This window comes from Puntigrus tetrazona, chromosome 4 (genome assembly GCF_018831695.1).
Source record: "Puntigrus tetrazona isolate hp1 chromosome 4, ASM1883169v1, whole genome shotgun sequence".
Taxonomy (NCBI): domain Eukaryota; kingdom Metazoa; phylum Chordata; class Actinopteri; order Cypriniformes; family Cyprinidae; genus Puntigrus; species Puntigrus tetrazona.
This window is the reverse complement of record NC_056702.1, coordinates 2,666,014-2,682,879: the sequence shown is the minus strand read 5'-3', so window position 1 is coordinate 2,682,879 and position 16,866 is coordinate 2,666,014. Positions and strand designations below refer to the sequence as shown.

The window sequence follows — 16,866 nt, the reverse complement described above, 5'->3', positions numbered from 1 at the left end:
AACAGTTATAATACATTTTAGCGAAATAAATTGTACTTTTTGATACTAGTAAATTAGTAATACTTTATAAATAATTAACAATTGATTAAGCATTACAATAAATAATGCAAATAAACAAATAAAAAAACAAAAAAATAGACCTTTCGAAGATTCATATTTAAAATATAATTAAACAGATTTGACACTGATTATGTTGAATTACTTTTTATTATTTACTTGACAAAAGTGTCACAATACTGAAAACAGCACATTCATTAAAAAAAACAAAAAACAAAAAAAACAAGTACTAATTTACAGAAATTATTTGTATTATTAATACTCGAATTTAATAAGCTTTATATTCTATAATTAGTATTTAAATATTAATAGAGAGATGAGAGAACTGATTTATATTTACTATCTCACTAAACGGATCTGAAACTATGTTGAATGTTGAAATTATCAATTAATAAATTAGCTGAAAAAAATCTTTTCACAATACTGAAAACAGAAAATGTATTAAAAGCAACAAAAACTGTTAATAGTTTTAGAGCAGCCATATGCATGTCACACATGGAGCACAAAAATCACTTTCTACACAGAGAAAGGGTTTATTATATGATTATATTTAGTTGGCTTCTTGGGTGGTAAAATCAATTAAATCCCACGTTGAGTAAATGAGAGGAAAGCACTGATAGTTGCAGGCCATTCCTCAAATTGTCATAATTACCACAGCCAGAGGGGTCACCATCACAAAGCCCGTTCAAGGACAAAAAAAGAGACTTCCCCAGGAGGAAGAGGAAGTGCTTTTCTCTTCTGTTTAAAGAGGAGAGCAACTCCAAACAGTCAGGAGTCGTCATCGCGGCCATTGATTTTCATCTCACCTACCTGAAGGCAACAGATTAATCTCTTACATCTCTGAGTTTCAGACAGGCCTTCATGCTGTGCGAAAAATCACCAACGTACCCAATACCAATTAATGATTTTGTCATTTCGGTGCTGGGACACTGCATGTTTGTCAAAGTATCTCTGCGATGGTAATTTGTGCCATCTGTTCTCGTAGTAGTGAAGAAAGCTGAAATATGTGATGCGTTTAAGCTCAATAAAGTGTCATGTGACTGGTGGGCCCGTGTCTGGTGGACATGAAGAGAACATATGTTGTCTTCCAGCCCGCGGGCTGACATTGAAGATGAGAAAAGACAGTACTTCAAGGCAAATGCCGTCCCTGTAGAAAGCCTGCCAGAACCTATATGGCTCAGTGTATTGACAAATCTCTTGTGGACGGCACAGACATGGAGGTTTACGGTGCTAGTCTCTTTCAGTCCCCATCGCTGTGATGGGAAGGACTGAAGTCTTCAAAACAGGACACCGTCCCGGGGCGGCTCGGGGGAAGCCTAATGACACGTTGACTGACACCTTAAGGGGCCGATGGTAAAAACCGAGTGGAGGTAAGGGTTCATCTTTGAATTGAATGAAACAGCTGAAGATATGATAAGCCGCATTTGATCTGGTTTAACATGGCCCACTTGTTTATTAGGCACAAGAGGTTGAGGTTTAATTGCAGTGCTGAGGTGAGACTTTTGGCCTGAAGATGGATGAGATGGATATAGACTCCTGCCATTGGAGACTGCAAAACAGACCAGAACCACCGGTGATGAATGACGAGTCAGAAGCTCTGGTTTCCCCAAGGAAAGCATCCTGTAGAAAAGGCAGGAAAGATGACAGCCAACCTCTATAGCGTCTAACTTCTCATCTATGCTCCTAAAAATCTTCCAAAATGGCTTTTTTTGCAGTGATGCCATAGAAGAACAGTTGTTAAAAGAATCACTATAAAAACATCTATAAAGATCCTATAGATGTTCTTCAGCGTTCTTCATGGAACCATGGATGCCAATAAAGAACCTTTGTTTTTCAAAGTGTAGGCTAAACAGTGAAAGATTCTATACAGATCACTCACCATACTTCAATGGTGGAACAGGATAACTCAACATTTAGTGTCAAAACACCTTGGCGGACAGACAAGAATAAAGGGAATGGGGTATCGGGGGAAGTAAGATGAAAAATAACAAGTGGCACATCTGCAAATTAGCTTTGACTGCTCAACAAGGAGCTTGTGTTGACAAGGGAGAGCTGATCTGATTTGCTGACACCAGCAAAGGGAAAAAAAGAGAGACAAAACAAATCTAATCATCCCTTCCCATCAAGAGGAAATCTCTGCCTTCTTCTTTCCACAAAGACCCCCCTGGCTTAAATCAATTTCTAACAAACTTGATTCTGAGGCGGTAACGGGGGGAATCAACAGTACCTTTCAATTTAATTCAGTGTCGCGCTCTGGGAGAGAGCAACTTTCATCCATCACCATCATGTGCCGGGAGCACAGCTGTAACTCTAAACACACACGTTCATACACAACACAAGACCCGGTGGAGGGAAAACCCTGTAAATACATCTCAACATCAGTTTACATGCCCAAACCACTCAATATTGGCAGGTTGGGATGGGAACACAAGCTTTTCCTATAGAGGTCAATTTGTGAAGTACTAAACTATACTATTTACGATTTATTAAACTTTAGTAAATGAGTATCTCCATACACTGAAATATTCACCCACTAAGAAAGGTGAGATTTTCAGTACCTGTGCTTACAAATGCAGTGTGTGATGAAACGTTTGGTGTTATTACTTAAAATAACTGACTTATAAGAGTCATTTGTTCTTAATCAAACAGTATTTTTACAATGTTCTTACTATCATTATTATTATTTTAATTTGAACATTTTTTTTACAATATCACTTAAAAGAACATCTAAATATATTTGATGAATCGAAAATTCAAGAATGTGTGACTGCTTAGAACTATTTTTTTTATTAATCAATCAAAACGATTAACATAATGAATTTGCAAAAGAACCAAATGCCTCTGAGTTATTTAAATGAAAAAGACTCAAACCGTCGACTAAATTTGTGACAGCATTTACTGAATTAAGATCTAGTTGGCTGAGTCATTTCAGTAGAAACAGGATGTGTTACGTGTTAACACAGCTTCTCTGTTTTTCTGTGGCAAATCAGTGGCAAAAACATTGCTTCTCAACACTCTCACACATTAAATGATTCAGAAATATTCATACCTCTGTAAAACGTCACCTGTTCCTCCTGAGATTATAAAGCTGAGGTGGTGAAGTTTGCACTCGGTTAAAAGTCTACAGAGACAAGAAAGAGACAAAAAGTCTAGAAGATGCATTTCATAATCCCTTTGTCTTACTAACGCTAAAAGTGGCAAAACAGTTTTAACCTTTATATGTGGTATTCTTCAGTTAGTTGTCAAACTTCATATTGTTTCTCTACCAGAAGGACAGTTTAAGCTAACACATGCTCCAGCGCCCCTAGTGGTGCATCGAGAGTGCAATGCATTCTGCGTTCGCATACTTGCATAGAGAGTGCGTTTCGGCCCGAGACTGGCAGCTCGCACAGGTGAACATGCCTCTATGATTTGCGGATGGAAACGAAGACCCTTCTGAATCGTTTCCCTTCTTACTTCACTCTGGCCACATCCTCCCTTCCCTCCACCCCCCGCCACTTCCTGTCATTAAGCCTCTCACTGCCTGTCCCTAAAATAATCCCAGCAGTTTTTTGTCAATCCACTAATAATTCAATTTAGCAGGACCGGCACAGAGCTCCGCCATTAGTTTTGAGGACGTGATTTAAGATTGATGACTTGTGCCCCTTGGGAGTCTGTTTCATGAGGTGCTGGGGGGTGGTGGGGGGCACGGCGGCCAAGGTGCGGAGGGAGAACAGGCATGGGAGTCGAGCGAATTAAACTTTGGAATTGATTTTCTTAAAATTTGAGTTGACTAATGTGACAAGTCGCAGCTGTGAACGGCGGAGCGCCGGGTTAAAAAACCCGCGGCCTGTCTCCTCCAGGCTTCTCACAATGACACGGCAGCGAGAGGGAAAAAATGTGTGTTAGGAGGCCTTGTGCACACACACACACAAACATATGCTGCCGCTCAGTCGTCAACCTGCTGTCACCGACACAAATTACAGCCAGGAGAGAGAGAGAGAGAGAAAGAGAGAGAGAGAGAGAGAGAGAAAGCAAAGAAGAGAGACAGACCTCACATCACCACAGCCTCAGAGTTGCAGGTACTGCAGGTAGTGCTGACAAGGGACAGGTCACTGCTGTGACATTGTTGAATAATTCAAGAAAAGAAAGAAGGAATGAGGAGAGAAAGAGAGAGGGAGTAGATAAGTCAATGACAAAAAGTATAGAACATGTATGGGTGGATACTCTCGGCTTGTCGTAACACTCTGCTGCTGTGCCATCAAAAGCAACATATTGCAGTGTCTACAAGTTACATCACCGCAATACAATACTTCTGGTCTGGGAGGCCACATCTGCTAACATTTGCATCCGTCTGCTTGTCTGAGCACAAATCATGGCCTCTCAATCCCTCTGAAATTGAAGTTGACCCTAAAATTAAGATTCTTAAAGGCATATCCGCTAATTATTTCCTTATGACAGAAAAATGTATCCCTTGAAAAATGTGTTGAATGTGGAAATAATTGAGTGTCAGCAGCCCAATAAAAGCAGGGGTTTTTTGACATGGAGCAGGTCACCTGATGGAGGCAGCCATTTTAAGATCACATGATCAGTCAGCCCCAGTCATACATATTCTATAAATTTTTGTGTATGTATGAATGTGTGCGTGTGTGCATATATATAAATATACATACACAAACAATTGATATATTTTAAACATTGTAAACATTTTTGTCAGCACGTTGTATTTAGTCGTTTTTATATTTTAAAACGGTTTTAATTTTTATTTCAGTTGTAATTTTAGTTATTTTAGAATATCAAGGAAAAACTAAACTAAAATTAGAAAGGTTTAATTAATCATTATGCAAAGACAAACGCTAACATAAAATTTATTTTAGAAAAGCTTTTTTAAGCCTTCATCAAAATGAATTTTCTTTTTGACTGATGTTATTTTTTCCATAAATAACAGTCTTCCCATTCAGGCGTTTCACACCCCTTTTTATGATCCAGTGCATTGCTGATGTCTCACCATACATTTTTCTTCCTACAAATCACAGATACATCACACTGACAAAGTACAATGGGTTGTGAAGGCTGTTTCGAGAATTGGTGTCTAGATATTAGGCTCTTTCAACCTTCACAATAAAACATAACACATTTCAGCTCAAAATTACCACCTACTAGACCACCAAACAGACTGAATTATTTTCTTCATTAACAGCAGCGTAGTTGTAATTCCCCGGCCAATGCGAGTCACAAAGCGGTCCCGTTTGATCCAATGGTGCAATTCAGAAATGACTTAAAGAAGCGGTAAGCAAACACAGCCGAGCGACGTGGCCCCTGATGAGTGAACGCTGGAATTGGTTTCACGCTCGAGCGCAGCCTTTAAGACAAAGTACCTCAGGAGATAATTATAGTGTCAAGCATCCGCCAGGCCGGCCGTTGACGATTGGCCAATATTTAGCTTTAATTAAATCAAAGCAGAAATGTAATTTCTCCTGAGTGATCTTTACACAGAAAGTCGACTTTAGAAAAACACAACATAAGTCTTAACGTGTCTCCTTTCGTCCCCTTTGTCGCTGTTGAAGTTTATTTTGCGGCTAAACACAGCGGTCAATGTACGTGAAATCTGAAAACTAATGAAACAATGAACTTTGAGAAGTGTTCATTTACCTGAGAGTCAAAGGTTTAATATGTTGATTTCAGACTTTCTCAGCTTGGGCTCATGTGACGTCTAGGACTTATTAATTTAAATATTCACAAACTTTTCTAAGATTTCTTGAAATCAAATATACATTATTTACAAACTGAATCTGTTGAATCCAAAAACAACAAAAGCTCTTTTTTTTAGGAGGTGCTAAGGAGTTTAGGTAATACATTTACATGGGTTGCCAAAATTCTGGAAGCTCAAAAACCAGTCATAGACCAAAAAAGATTCCCTGCTACAGAAACATATGCACGATCCTACAGTAATATGATCCATTGGACCATAAAGTTAAGAAACACGCTTCAACATGAGGCCAGGCTTTTCGAATATTGCTGAGTATGGCATAAATACAGAGAATTGTGCACATATCTGCAGTAAGAGTATCCTAAAATAGACCTCCTCCACAAAACGCTCACCGGAGACATCACAAATATTTAAAACCTATTACTTTCAGTGCCTGAGCTTAAAGTCGTGCTATTGATTTCATTTGCTGGCATCCAACAGAAAGGGCTGTACTCTTCCCTTCATGCTGTTTGGGAATATGGGAATGTTTGGCTATAATCATAGAGTGGACTATTGATCTTGCTATTTTAATATGTTGTGTGAGCAGCTCTGTTTGACTGCCTTTTTTCATTAGCCGAAGGCTCTCTGCCTTCAAGCCGGGGAATTAAAACTGCCTCTTTCTCTGTTTGGACTGCCGGATGAAGCCGGCCAAGAAAGGTCAATACAAAATTAATATGGGCATTAATATTCTTAATGCAAACCTGACGCGTGCAAAGTCTTAGTTTTGACTGAGGTCCGCACAAAGTTAGATATGATTCTCCCGAGGCGGCCTGAGGCGCAGAACACCTGCGAGTGCAGGGCGCGCATTAATTGCGACTGTCTTGCGCACATCATAAACTCGCAGCTGATGCTGATCAGAGCGCTTCGGCGATGACTGTGAATCTCCTTCATTTTAATTGATTGTAAAACAGCGGGGGAAAAAGTGCTTCAGCAGCGAAAACATTCAGAGGTTGCCTCTGTGTTAAGAGATTTAATTACATTTATAATATGAGAAGGGATTTGACTATGCAAATTCCTTTAAACTGAAGAGTGTTGTATGTAAACACGGCAGTTGATCGGCGCCCGGAAGGGGAGCGAAGGGATGATCTGTCTGAAACCGAGACCCTACACAAGATGCCGGAAAAAAAAAAAGGAAGAAAACGTGCCAGGGTCTTCCCAGTGGCATCTACTGTTCTTAAATTAAGCTAATTATAATTACCATATAGACTAACTAACCCAAAGCTTAACTCCACTTTGAAGTTTTGGTATTTTTACACATGAAATCCGTTATAATGCTGCTTTACTCATGGGGACAAGAAGTTAGCCACATTTCATTATTTGACTGTCTTTATGAGGACATCTGGAAACACCTGGAGACGTTTGGCCCTCATAAACAAAGCAAAACCTGACAAAAGTACTAGCATATGCATACACACACACTGGTCTTGAAATCTAATCAGAAGTTTTCACAGACGGGAATCTGCATTACATACCAGGTGTAAACTGCGATCAGTCTCAGCTGACCACTTGTGATCAGATCACCAGAGAAATATTAATACCAGGATAAATAGGCTCGGTTATGATTAAAAAGTATGATGATTCTAGGCCAAAGACTGTCTTATCAAACTAAAAGTACAGTAGTAGTGTGATTTCCAAGCAAACTGAGGGTTGTGCTGGAGAATTCCCATCTGTGTAGATGTACCTGCTGTTATTTATGAGGGCTCTTGTTTAGGCGTGCACACCACAGATGCTTGTAATTAATCCAGCATGCAATTAGATATTGTTTCAATTCACAGCTGAGTGTAATTAACTTCTGGGGTCCTTCCTCTCCGAGCGAGCTGGCACTGGTTTGAATTAGATAGTACGAGCACGATTTCTAATCTCTAACCTAAGGCAAGAAGTGCAGGACTAATTTCATGTTTTCTTTCAGAAATAATCAATTTCCTTTGAAAGTGTTTCTGAGGCTGATTAGTTCTCAAAGCGTTTAATTGGCATGTTGTTCAGATCATATGAGGACAGAGGTCAGGCTTGTGTGCGATCTTGAAATGCCAAATGGTCAAATCCAGGTAGTGAAGGGGTGTACTTGCTTCACCAGTTTGGTTTTCAATTAAATAGTTATATTTGCACTATTATTTTTGTTTGAATACTCCCCTTTAGTTGAAAGAAAATCCAGTTCTCCCAAGTCCTTATTCTCTAACTTTGAGCTTTGGAGCAACTCTGTGGCTGCCTTCCATAAGACCTCCCTTTGGTTTGTGTTAATGGGAGCCGTTAAGGTCTTTCCAGAGTGTAGACGAGTGAAGCAAAGCTCCATTTAAGTTGCTTATGAGGCTTTGGGCGAGCTGGGAAGCAGACCACCTTTCTCTCTGGCTCTGCTGGGCCGTTCTGCCATATCCTTCACTGGGGTGACGCTTCACGGGTTTGCCTTGACCTCCCCACCATTTCCAGCCATCAATCTGGGGCCAAGCTGCCTTCCGCCTTTGTAGATGGGCACATCTTTTTATTCTAAATCCACCCTCATTACGGTTCCTCTCAGCCGGTCAGTAAGAAGACCTCAGCTGAAAGTTGGGGAGGTAATTGAGCGGATCTTTCCATGCGCTTCAGACCCGAAGCGAAGGCTGCCTGCCCCGCTCCTATTTGCCTAGATTCAGGATGTAGTGGCCATGGCTGGGCTGTCGGCCGGACTTCATCTGAGCGTTCACGTCTGGGCAATGGGTTCGTCGCCTCATTATCAGCCGGTAGAACTGTCAGAAGTGGGGAAAAACAAGGTTGTAATGTAATCTGGTCACTGGACTTTTTCCTCTTCTTAATGACGGCCTTTCTCGTTCTCTCTGCCCTTCTGCTCTTCCTAGTCACGTCTGATAGACTCAAGCGGTAAGGAGAACGGGCCGATTGCATAATATGATATTGATCTTCACCCGCGGGCAAGTGCCATTATCGCTGATAACCATGTAGACGAGACAAACAATCTAAAATTAAGAAAAAAAATAGAAGGAAAGAGTGCATTAATTCGCAGCGCAAACCTCCGAACATCTGTTAACTAGTTAGGCTTGGTTAATAAGCAAAATAATTAGGGTTTCATCTTGTTTGATTCCCTCAGCTTCTTCTTCTGTATTCATATCTGGAGAGCAACGAGCGCTGCTACCCTCAGGCAGAGGAAGCAATAATATGAGCCCAGGAGAGCCATTCACAGGCAGGGAGAGAGGAGGCATCCAGAGGAGGCTCCCCGGCTCTCCACCTGGGCGTCTGGGAGGCTAAACGGCGCAGATATCGCTTATTAAACCATCTGCCTCATGCTAATTAGATTATCGCAGATAAAGAGAAGGAGTTTTCTTTGTACATTTTAATGAGATAATGTGTCAACCAATTGCACAGGGAAGATGGATGCAATTCGGGGACTCCGACTGCAGAATTTCAGGTGAAGGTGTGCAGAGGAACAGATGCGGGTTTGAGGGTGATTAATCGCGTGTATCCAAAAAAAAACAGCTAAGGGGAATAAAAATAAAAACACACTGAATCTCTAGGATAAAACTTTTTATCCGAAAGCTGCAACGATGTCTTGACTTCATGCTTCAAAGACACCTGAATCGGCAATTCACAAGCAATACTGAGCGTTTCTTCAACTCACAATCCATAATCCATTAAATATTAATAACTGCATTTAAGATGCCCTAAAAATGTTTCAACAAACAAATCATTTTAATATTATGTGAAAAAAACACCAGGGTCATTTCCTCCACAACAAACTCACTTTTTTCTCAAAAGGGAAATGAGTGAGACAAAAGCGTCAGAAAAGAACATCCATGTGATAAAATGAGAAAGTAAACATCATTTTATTACTGTTTTTACTATGCATCATTTCCAGTCAAACTTTCATTTTGTCAAATTACGCATGTATGTTTTAGTGTGTGTATGGAAAAAGTATGATTTAGTATGGGTTTATGATATACAAATTTGCTATCTATTATATGAGCCTTAAATTCAATAAACAAAGCCTTTTTGAGCCTTGTTAAATAATTGTAACATATTAAATGTTTTTTTCCATCGAGACAATTTACGGTAAAAATTAGTAGATGAATAAAACTGTAAATAAAGTGTAAATGAAGGTGGTAGAAATGAAATCACGTTGGAAATGTTCATGACCTCGAGTGAAATAAAATGTAAGTGTAAGTATGTTCTAAGAGATTTCCCAAAAATAAGCCTCAAGTTGATGGAACACCCTATTATTATTCATACTAAATATAATCATAAATCTGACACCAAACAAGACCAGTATTGATTTAGTATTGTAAGCCAGTAACAGGACTGACATAAAACACCAGGTCTAACAAGCACCTGGTTTCCCTTTTTTGCTGTACGCAGATAAATTTCAGCTTTGAAGGAGGGAAAACTGAGAGCTCTGCTAACTAATGAAGCAAAGGCTATCGATTAGGCCCGTCACAAGAGGAAGGCATAAAAGTACACATTCAATAAGGGACTTCATATCCCGTCCAGCTAGTGTAAAGGTTAAGTGCTAAGGAATATTACCAGGATCAATACGTGACTGCAACTTCACATATAGCACGCCATGTCTTCTCACCTTCTCACAAGACAACTTACAGAAAAGAAAGGAAGTCCCGTTTCCGTGAAAAAGCTAGGAAGCTCGCAACACCAGGCAAGAAGCCCTGTTTATTTCTCGCCAGTGGTTAGCGGAGTCCTGTAATAAAGCCTTTCGCTGTCATCAACAACTCAGCAGTGTAAACTGGAGCTTATTAAAATTTAATAACCGTCACTTTGTCTCTGTTCACAATAAATAACAAACTCAATTTCCTCCCCGTTACGGAAAGAGAGGCTCCTTAAGCAAGACAAATGAATGGTTTGCAGCACAGACTAACAACATTAACTGGCTAATTAAACAACAATAGAGGATGCCGGGGCTTCTTGCGATAATTATGCAATGTAGTTTAATGAAAAGGTTAACTGTGCATGAGAAATACGATGTCTTTGTCTCGGTGCCAGACCAGTTGGGGAGCAGAAAAACACATTTTCTGAATTTTCCTCACTAAACAAAGCAAACGAAATGTGTTGCACGGCTTCTGCTTGGTGTTTTCTAAAGCCGGCAGACATTAGTATCCCAGACAGCACAAACCTTAAATGAGGTGTAAGCATGTCGATCTATGTCGATGATGATCTTTTCTCAATTCTGCTCAGCGGGGCCAAGGCCTTATGGTTAGCACATAGCACTGTAGTGCAAGGAAATGTGGGTTCAAATCAGGTTCACAACTCAATTCAGTCCTTTTCATCCCATCAATTTCTGCCAAATACACATTTGTACTGTACTGAAATTAGACATTTTATCTAATAAATCAAAAGTGTTAATAAAGACAAAATATTAGAAACGAATGCACCGTATTGTATTAAAAAATAATTGATCATAACTGATCAGGTTAATTATAGAACAATGTGAAAAAAACATTTCTGGCAGATCACGTGACACTAAAGAGTAAAATGATGATGTAATGATGATGTCTATCTTCACAAAGATCCAAGAACAGCTTTAAGCTCAGAACCAGTTGATAGGAGAAGCAGACTCGCTGTGCTCTATATACCTGCACGCCTTAGAAACTTGCACCGGCCGTATTATACAGTTGCGAGCTTCCTGGGATTGGTCAGGAGCTCGCCTCCACTGGCCTTCTCTCACTGAAATGCTCTGAAAATGTAATTACAGCCCCTGCTGAGAGGTATGGATAGCCATTTCAGTCAGCCACATTTCCATAAGCTAAGCCTTTAAATATTCCATTAATTGATAATGTAAATGCCCTTGAGACGCAGACTTTAAGCTGGTAAATCACTACTGGGGCCTCCTTTCCATTGCAACACCACCGTCTCAGCGACAAAAGCTCTTCTGAAACCTTTTAACGGAAACCTAACCTTCTGTTTCTACATTTCAACAACAGTTTTTTATACCTAGATCCCACCACAAGTTTACTAGTATGAAGAGTTTAGGTGTGGTTTCCACTGGGAGCTAAAGTAGTCCCTTGATAAAAAGGCAGCGTTGACCTTGTTTCTTACTCTTTAGATGATATTGTTGAAATGTCACTGTAGTTTTGTGTACAGACTTTTATGCTGGATTTGAGGTCTAGCAAAAAATGGCAGGAAATTAGAGATCATGAGTGTGATCTGAAGAGCTCAAACCTGTATTATCCATATGAGAATCATCAGAGCTCAACATGCCTGGAAAACACTCAAAGCTCCTCCTAATGTTCTGAGCCATCGATGTTCTACAAAAATGAGAGAAAAAGGAAAATCGATTAAAAAATGAATACATATGCACAGCATTATTTAAAACATAGCAAACCGTGCTGCTTAGAAATGTGTGCATATTCAACCACAGAGTGTTTATTAATTGAAATAAAAACCCTCTAGAGGAGTCAAAAACAACCAAGGATCAATAATGTATGGCTGCGCATTGTGCACACGATGCGGCTGTTAATTATTCAGTAAACGAACTGACATACAAGTCCATTAGTGGTTTTTTAAACACAAAATTACTGTGCAGAAGAGCAGCTAGCTTTCATTTTTTCATGGCTTACGAGCTTAAAGAATTTATGATAGAAAAATATTTATCTCGTTTTGAAAGCGTAGGATGCAAATCTCCAATGATGAACCATAATGGATGATGTCTTTTCAAAAATAAATGCGCTGTACAGAGCATTCCCACTGCAGGCGTTTCAGAGGCTTTTGTCATGAATTTGTGATGAACTGTTGGTTGACAAATAGAAAAACATGAATATTGTAAGCATTTACACCGTTTTACTTACAAGTTGACACATTTAATATGCTCACTAAAAGCTAACAGGTCTAAATGACTTTTCCTCTCGCTGAGCGCAGAAATGTATTTTGCATGGAGGAGTGATTTTGAAAAAAAAGGCTGTTGAGAGATGCATGTACGTTCTTGTATAACATAGCATCTGTGCATAACATTTATATAAAAAATTGCAGAATATTACTTTGTTCAGCACATGATCCCTAGCAGAAGCACACACAGCAACAAAACTGCCACTGTCAACAAAAATTATTAGCATGATTTTACAGCAAGAAATTATTAGGGCTGTCAAGTAACATATGAAATAATTTGAATTAATCACATAATGAATAAAATAAATCAGTTATAATATATAAGTCTATATATATAAACTGATTCATTTTATTCATTATGCGAGTCATTTGAATTATTTTATATATTACTTGATATATATATATATATATATATATAGACTGACATGAAATGTTTTTTAAGTTCCAACTTCCAATATTTTTTTAATGAATTGTTATTTATATTTAATTACTTATTACCTATTTGTCTAAGGGTCTTACTATAGGGCCCAAAAGATATCCATCACACCGTTTGTTGGCAGTAAACGCCAGTGCCTTTGATCACTGGTTAGCTGTGTATACATTAATGATTTATTTCCCATACACCCCTGGAGGTATGCTTAAAGTATTTCTGCACCCTTTCTTTCCACCGCCTCATCTATCCCACAAACATGTCACCTCGTTACGCAAACTGACAGGAGTCAAAAAAAAAAGCAGAGACGGTAAACAGCTACACGACTGCGGGACCGAGCATTGCTTTCAGAAGATCACAGAGCTGAAATTGCACCTGACATTTCAAAAGACAAAAAAGTTACGCGCGCACACGCTCCGCTGACAGAGTTTCTCCCCCGTTGCCCTCTCTGGGGTGTTTCTTTATTAATGAGCAGCACACATAAAACGCAACAGTATGACTGAGGGTGTCACTCATCAAAAAAACTCCATTCACAGCCGTCTCCTCGCATGGAGAGGAACCATTCTTTTTTATAAGGACCAGAGACAATCGCTGATTGCCCGGTCTTTCAGATGACCAGACCTTCAAGCCTCATTTTTCAGACACGGTATGAATATTGTATGCAAAGTGAAGCTAGTTTTTGGCAGCACAGGGAGGCTAGGATGGAGCCGTAGATATACAGAGGAAGCATTTCCTCAAAGACGGCTTTACTCTGTGGAGATGTGTGTGCGTTTGTATGTTTTTTTTGTGTGCAGGAAAAAGTGAAACCAAGAAAATGCTTGAGTGAGTGACACTTTTTTTTTTTTTAACCAAGCAAGAAGTGTTATTTTATTCTTCTAATGCAACACGCCAACCTCTGGATGTTGTTTTTTTTTTTTTTTTTTTTTTTGGATGTGAAGCAATAATGCGCTAATTTCGGTTCCAAGCAAGAAAACGAGACAAAAACATTCCCAAAGTAAGATTGACTCTGCATTTAATTGTCCGTATAATCAAAGAAGCCGAGCACAACTGAGCACAACTGTAACTCATAGCTGTGGGGCTAATAGGGTGGAGGGGGGGAGAGTCTGGCAGGGACAGGTTTGATGTGGAGCTGTCACTGATGGAGAAGGTAGCTGAGCATGTCCAAAACACCAAACACAGACCTCTGCTCCTCCTCTGCTCCAAAAAACAGAATACAGGAACACAGTTGTTTGAATAATAAATACTTGTGGCACTCGAGTGGCAGGGTGCCTACAGAGACGCGCGCCCAGAAAACGATGTTGATGTGTGGGGAAAGCCGGGCCCGACATATGTTGCCATGAATAAGGTATACGGAAGACATCAATGCAGCTTCCGGATTTCCAGGTGCAGGAGTTTCTCTCTGGCGTAAATTGACACATCCTGAGAGGGAATAAACTTTTGCAGGAAAAGCAGCGTCCTTCGAAAAAATTTGCCACAATTCATTTCCCGAGTTGCTGACCAAGTCTGCGAAAGTTTCTCTACTGGTTTTCTTGGGAGATGGTATCTTATTACCTGTATAAAACCCCACTGGAGGAAGAAAAAATATTGTCTCTAGCTGGTCATTAGCTGGACTACTAGCTGATATGGCCGAGGTGACCTGGTAGACCATCTTGGATATTACATTTCTGGATGATTATCAGGTACTAGCATTTACAGCCGACAACGGATCATACTAAAATTGTATATATATATATAGCTTTTAAATACAATTATTAATGTTGCCTATGGCAAGTTGTAAGTTGTTCTTGATGAAGCTCTTTTAAAGGGAGTTTAAAAGTCAATTTGTATAAAGCTGGCTTATTAAATCATTAGGTTTCTTTTAATTAACTTTACGAGGGTGATCGAAATATAAAAACAGACGAAATAAAAATTTTGTGACATTGACTGATACCAGTAACATCTACTTAATTTATAACTGATCTTATAATTACCCCCTTTGTTTCATATTTACAAAGTCTTTATTGTTATTGTCTAATTAATTGTTATTCTGTCTGTTTGTGTGTGTGCTTTTTTTGGCTGATACATGAAATGATTTAGAAAAATGAGAAGACAAATCAATGAGTTTACATTAAAAAATAAAATTCTACATTTCTAATTACGTCAAAAAATACCATGCTTTATATATACTGTTCATCCTCTACATACTGTTTATCTTGGTCAGCATAGTTAGAACTAGAAGACTGCAAACTTGCATTCAGGTCTCTATTCACATTGGAATTTTTTTAGTTATTATGGCAGGAAAATGGCCACACCAAACCCACATTCCTGGTCTATCTATTTCATCAGTGTACAAAGAAAAATATTGCTTTAGAAACTTCATAATCTGCATTTCTTGCCTGTAGATAACACAGTAGAGCAAATACAAATGACAAACAGAATCATCATTGTTGAGATGCTCTTGAGGGCGAACTTTATCTTCAGCCTCCACCTCCCAGGCAAAAAGTCTAAAAAGTGGCACCCGGTGGTGTTTCAGGATGGGACATCGTGAACTCATATTCAGGTCTGGCTCCATTCCGGCGTGCAACACTTTTCACATCGAATATTCTGTTTTACTCTGAAATATGACACATTACGAAGTAAAATGGGTTGCAAATGTCATTTCTGACTTAAACTATGTTCCAAGACACAGTTTGACCACCTAAACTTACTATAACTTAGTTTATCCACAAGGGAGCCCGCTTTACATAAAAAAAGACCGTTCATGCTTTAAAAAAAAGATCACTGGGCAGGTGACTATAATAAAAATCAAACCGTACGCATTCAGGTACTAGTGGCGGAATATTTCATCTGCTTTGGGACAGCTGTGCATTTTGATGGCCCTGGGAATGGAGCCATTTTAGTAGCTGATGTGTCCATCCGTCGCCGATATCTAATACGCGGTTACGCCGTGCGCCGAACATGACAGAAAATCATTAGCCACCATTGGCTGCTAACTGTCACATGAATGATTGAAGAAGCAGTGAAGCGTTCAGTTTTGCGTGGCAGTTAAACGTCCGCCTGAAAGAGCCAGAGCGAGACCCATGATGAAGCATCTTGGGGGAAGGCCACCGTCACCCTCCTACAGAACACGAGCCGGAGGGGAAAGAGCACCTGTGTTACAACCAGCTAAGATCTGACACCGGGGTCAGTCGAGCCATATGGTGTCTGTTCTATACCAAAGAACTCTAAATGCCAGCTGATAGTGCAGCGAGTCGAGAGGTGGCTTTGCACAGCTAGCCGGACACAAAGAAGAAGTCAACACTTGGAGGGCACAAAGGGGAATGCTACCTTCTCAAAATCTCAGTAATCCTGGTCCCAAGGTGGTTTGAAGGGAGAGGATTTGCCTAGCAGACCAGTGGACGGCTGCGATGCCTGCAGACTGGAGGAAAGAGTCGTTCTGACATCGCTCCCCATGTGTGAGCCTCTATACTGTAATGAAAGGCCGCTTCCTGTCTTCTCCTCATACTGGGCCATGTAGAGATTCTCCACAGAGCTCCCATGAGCCCTATCAGCTCCTCCTGAGAGTGAAAGAGAAAGACACACACACACACACACACTGAGACGGAGACTCCTCAAGGGATTGACCAGTGTGTCTGTGTTCACTGACTACAGACAGTGTTATTCCGGCTCCCTCTCGTCTCTGCAGTCTGTGTTCATTAAGGTCATTACTGTAAAATGTTTTTCCTTGGTTTCAAAGTGGGAAACACGTGAATTAAAAAGGTAGAAAATCGTCAAATTACAAATTGAGCCAGCACCTCAATTATTTGCTTCATTTGATAATAACGTGTGGTTAATTATTCAAAGAGGTTAATTAAAACGA

General features: G+C 39.8%; 1 long non-coding RNA gene across 1 annotated transcript; it reads right to left on the bottom strand.

The window, feature by feature from the left end:
* Positions 1 to 3,136: 3,136 nt before the first annotated feature.
* LOC122342427 lies at positions 3,137 to 16,538 on the bottom strand. Its single transcript, XR_006250564.1, has 3 exons — positions 16,335 to 16,538; positions 11,936 to 12,021; positions 3,137 to 3,178 (listed from the first exon to the last, which is right to left on the bottom strand). It is a non-coding gene; the product is annotated as an uncharacterized LOC122342427 (long non-coding RNA).
* Positions 16,539 to 16,866: the final 328 nt, after the last annotated feature.